This window comes from Phyllostomus hastatus, unplaced genomic scaffold (genome assembly GCF_019186645.2).
Source record: "Phyllostomus hastatus isolate PE091 unplaced genomic scaffold, TTU_PhHast_1.1 phas_contig_254, whole genome shotgun sequence".
Lineage (NCBI taxonomy): Eukaryota > Metazoa > Chordata > Mammalia > Chiroptera > Phyllostomidae > Phyllostomus > Phyllostomus hastatus.
In genome coordinates this window covers 17,636,461-17,641,744 of record NW_025333810.1, presented here as the reverse complement: position 1 = coordinate 17,641,744, position 5,284 = coordinate 17,636,461, and the positions used below count along the sequence as shown (strand labels likewise).

The window sequence follows — 5,284 nt, the reverse complement described above, 5'->3', positions numbered from 1 at the left end:
GGAAATTATATGTTTATAACTTAATCATGGAACTCTGTCCTTCAGGCCTTTTTCTAAAAGGTCAGAAAGGAAATGACCAGTTGAGGGAGAGAAATATAATTTTCTTTAGTTCTTTCCCACGTTATCCGATGGCATTCACTTACTCTTTGTATGAGTCATGGGGCAGGGGGGGAGGTTTTTAAGTAAATAGCTCATATGGTATAGGGGCTGGCAAGTCCAAAATCTGTAGGGCAGGTTGGAAATGCAGGCAGGATTTCAACATTATAGTTTTGAGACAAAATTCCTTTTTCTGTAGCTTTGTGTAGTGGCAGTATCATAGCCAATGAGGCTTATCTAAGGCATGATTATTGCTAATTAAAGATTCCTTTTTTTCCAAGAAACTTCAGTTTTTGCTCAAAAGGCCTTCAGCTGATTGGATGAGGCCCATGCATACCCATTATGGAAGATGATATGGAAGATAATCTGCTTTACTATTTACAGCTATTATAAATATTAATCACATCTACCAAATACCTTCACATCGACATCTAAACTAGTGTCTAACCAAGCATCTGAGCATTACAGCCAGGCCAAGCTGACACGATAAATTAGCCATACCCCTCAAAAGGAAACCAATGCCTTCATGGTTCATGTTGTATTGAAAAGTGTGGTATTTTGAGTGAAAGAGATTTGGATTAAAAACCCAGCTCTGTTCCTTCCTATATGTCCTTGAGCAAATACAACATTTTCTGAGTCTTAGTTTTCTTATTTATAAAATCATGCCTATCAATTAGATTCTATTGCAAGATATAGAAAACCTAGTCCAGTCAGACTGAAGGAAATGAAGGAAGAATGGATTGGTTCAAGTGATTAAAAATTTAACATGTTGGAATAAGTTTAAGATTCAATTTCATCCAGTGCCCAAATGATGTCATGGAGACTCAGTTAATTCTGTTTCTCTTGCTCACATGTCAGCCCCCTTTGCTTTGTGTTGGCTCCGTTCTCATAATACTTCCCCAACTCCCCAACCCACCCCAGGGTGGCAAGCCATTTCTAGCTGCTTCAATCTGTAACCTTTCAGATTAAAGATCATTAAAGAGCACTATTCCCCTCTCCCAAGACATGCCCATCCCCAACCCACTTTCTGCGTCTAGGCGTGGAGTGTTTGGCATAGCCGGATTTGGTCACATGCTCTGCTTCCTGGAGCTGAAGATAGCACTCCATCCAAACAGATGGACTGAGCACAGGGAGTGGATGGGTCCCCAGTCAAAATTTGGAGCTTCTTCTTCCCAAAAGGGGAAATAGATGCGAAGGAGGCACCCAAAAAATGTCCATGATAATTTTAGCACTTGACTCACAGCAAGGTTGTTTGAATTCAGTGTGTATTTTTAAGGTTCATGGAACATAGAAGGAATTCAGTGAATGGCTGTTGCTGTTTTTGGAATGCTTCTATTGGTACAAGCTGTAATTGCACATGCTTTATAACTATGTGAAAACTTTGCTTCCATCTCAGCTCTGACTCTTGCAGGTCTTTCCCGTCCTCACTCACTGTCTGTCTAAGAGGACTACTGGCCTTAGAGTGACTGGCCATTGAAATTTGGTCTGTCTGCCATCAGATCAGCTCTGACTGGTCTAGATAACACTAGAGCAATATTCTAACCTAATATTCTCGGGCATTGGAGCACACTATATTATGACAGGAATAAAGATACGTATTTTAAGGAAAAAAACTTCACATTTTTTTTAAATGATGAGCTATTAGGGGCTTTGTCTTAGATAGTCTTATTTAAAGATGGCCACCATCATCTCGGTATATCATTTGTGTGTAATCAACCTGTCCTAAAGAGAATGAATAGAACTGATTGGAAGTGAAATTTTGGCAAATTAAAGTGATAGTAAGGGATAATTTTTGGTTGAAATTGAAATGAAGGGAGTTCAAAGCAGGAGTAAATGAACCATAATGGGAATTCTGAAAGGTTCCATAATCAGCTTATCTTGAGCAAAAGAATTAAAGCAATTAATGGAGCAGATTGGCTCCTGGGGCAAACTTAAACACAACACTCACCGCTCTCAGCTCTTTACTTTATTCTTTTAAGTATATGCCTTGGCTTTCCCCCTCCTCCTCCTCTCCAACTTTTGTTTTTCACGTTTTCTTTATGTCCCATTTTTGAGAACACTTTGGGGTTTGTCAGTGGCACCTGTGGTTGTGACCTAATGTCAATTTGCCTCAGGGAAAAATGGTTTGTGTGTGTGTTTTGGTGATGGCAATGGGGTGATATTAGAGATGTTAGAAATAGATATTCTGAAAATAGAAATTATTCTATAGGCAGTATTATTTTTAACACACTGGAGTGGGAAGAGGTGATAGGTAAGAATATTCCTAAAAATCAACTGTGGCAGTTCAGGTATTCAGCAAAATCTAAGACATTAACTTTGATTGAGACCATGAGAGTTAAGTGTTACTGTTAATGTGAAACAGAGTAGGAGTGTTTTACAACTTCATCTAGAGGAAAAAGAATAAAGAAGTTACTGTTGGAATAATAGGGAATAAGGCAAGGTGGCAAAAGACAGTTAATTCCTGGGAAAGGTTTTATTACAGACACAGAAATTCTTTGCCAATTTTTTTCTGAGTATTCTTTCAAATTATTCTAATTTATATTTCCCCTCGGTTTTTGAGAGTTGAGGATATTTGCATATCAAATATTTTTTCCTGCTGTGTCAACAGCCTAGTTAGAGAGTGGAGGATAACTCCTGTTTCCCTGGGCTGCTGGCGTCAGCCTTGCGGGGGCGGAGGTTGGGAAGAGGGCAGAAGTGCACTGGATACTGACTTGGAAAAACACTTGAGTTTTATGCACAAATATTTATAAGTAGATCAAGTTTCAGTCCTCCTAACATTGGCAGAGCTCCACATACACGGAAACAAATTAATATTGAGAACAAATCAAATGTGGGGGAAAGGAAAAAAAACTCTTGAAGGAAAGAACTGTGTAGGTACTAGAAGAGTAGTATTTACTCTTTTATCTACATCTTGAAACATAAGCAAACAATGATTAGTTTAAGTAATGAACTCCCCTGCCGGTGTTAGTCTGCTAGCAAGCACTTCCAATATTCTATTCTTTCTTAGTATCTCAGCAAGATTTGTAGTCCATCAGCATTGTTTTAGGGCACCATTATGAACATGGGCCAGTCTGGCCTTGGCACCTTTACCTGGAACAAAGCACAGAGGTTAGTGTGTTGACAATAATTGAATTTTATCAAGATCTAACTGCCATCCAGATAAAAAGGCAGAGAATTGTTATATTTATATCAACAATGATAATATGTATGGAGTGTTCTTAAGGGCTGTTCTTAATAAATTATTCCAGTCAATATTTATGTCAACCATCCAAAGTAAGTATAATGATCTACACTTCTTCAGATGAAAAGACTGATGCTGCAGGAGATGAAAATGACTTTGGCTATTAACAGAATCCCATCCCAAGAGCTTCTGGCTCTGAAACTCATATGTTTTAACCACTAGTGCTATACTCAAGAGTAGACCTTAGCTAATACTAAGATTTTAAAACAAACTGGCATAGTTATGGCCTGATTTGGAGATGAAACAAATGAGTAGCCACTTCAGAGCCATCACACCCTTCTTCAGCTGTGGAGTGAGGAATGGAAGTGCCTTTTCCAATTCACTTTAACGTAGTATTAGTCAGTTGATTGAGTGTTTTAATTGCAAATTCCCCCAATTGTGCCATGGTGACAATTTCACTTCTCTGTATGAAATCTTGATCAGATATCTTAACTTTCCAGCCACTTTTGGTTTAAGACATTCTCAGTTGCTATTTAAGACTCAATCCTATTCATCTTATAAGATCAGCCTCAAACTCAATTTCAAGCTTGACTTCTTCCCCCACCTCCGCCGCACACACTCATCCCCCACCAGGCCATCCTTAGCTGCAGACACAGTGGCTTGAATTGTGGTAGAGAGGAGAGGCATGATGTGTTCCTTACACAATTCCTCTACTTTATCTAGTACATCTCCCTTCTCTCCTCCTTTTAGACTCTACCTTTTTGGGCCCACCTTCTTGTATAGCATCAGTGAGGAACAGAAGACTCTGCTTATAAGGCTATATAGCATGTCAATTCTGAACAGTGTCTCTGGCTTGCTCTAGTTCTTTCTTATTCTTTCTCCTGCTGGAGGCCATGGTTGATGTATGGTCTCCCCTTTTCATGGAACAATATCCTTCATGGAATAGTAGCCTCCTCTGTTACTGGACAACCATCCTCCCTTCAAAGGGGCAGTGAGCTGCCTCTGTTGTCTGTCAAAGCCAGTCAGTACATGCTACAGTCTATTTCCTGGGTTGTGTCCCTTTGTTTAGCCCAGTAGACACACAGATTCTACATAGGTTCCTGCCACTTGTCATCCTAACATATGGAGCCATAGGAAGTGCTTGGATTTCTTTCTGTGTTCTTCTGAGGCCAGTAAAAACTGAGAGGACACCCCTTTTTTTTCTCCAGGCACATGATATTATGATTCTTTCAAACTCTTATACAGGGAGCTACTCCAACAGACCTCACATCTAGAAATGCCTGTGCCATGTTCTGTAGTCAATACTTCTCCGCAATGACTGGCACGAATTTCATGCCTCTCTCACCCTTCCCCAAGGGGCAGAGGGCATTGTGGTTACTTAAATTGATATGAACAGTGACAAATTGGTCACCAGTTTGATTCCTGGTCAGGATACACGCCTGGTGGCAGGTCTGGTTCCTAGTCAGGGTGCCTGCAAGAGGTAACTGATTGATATTTGTTTCTCACATCAATGTTTCTCTCCCTTTCTTCCTCCCTCCCTTCCCCCTCTCTAAAAGAGATATATACATGCGTGTCTGTCTGTGTGTATTTTACAAAAGGAAATAGAGTTTAGCTGTCTTTGTTAGCGTCATTTTCAGAGGATATACAGATATAATCTTTAGGCACAGTTAAATGTACACTTAAAATTGGTTCTGGTTCTTTGGTACACTCAACTCCAACTTACATTACTAATTACTAGTGTAAGAAAATACACTAAAGACTACAGCCCTATATTCCCAATGTCTTTCTCTTTAGATTTTCTATATTATCAATATAAAACTATTTATCTTGGAGTTTATGAATCTTCAAGGGTATGTTCCATAACATTTTTTTATATTTTATTTTTTTCCATTACCTTATACTCCCTACCTTGCCAAAACCACACTGTTGTCCATGTCCATGAGTCCTTTGTACTTTTTTCTCAGTCCCTTCACCCCCTAACTGACCCCCTCACTTAGCTGTCATCCT

At 39.4% G+C, this 5,284-nt stretch overlaps 1 pseudogene; it reads left to right on the top strand.

The window, feature by feature from the left end:
• The first annotated feature begins 293 nt into the window (after positions 1 to 293).
• LOC123818192 lies at positions 294 to 424 on the top strand (annotated as a pseudogene).
• The last annotated feature ends 4,860 nt before the right edge of the window (positions 425 to 5,284 follow it).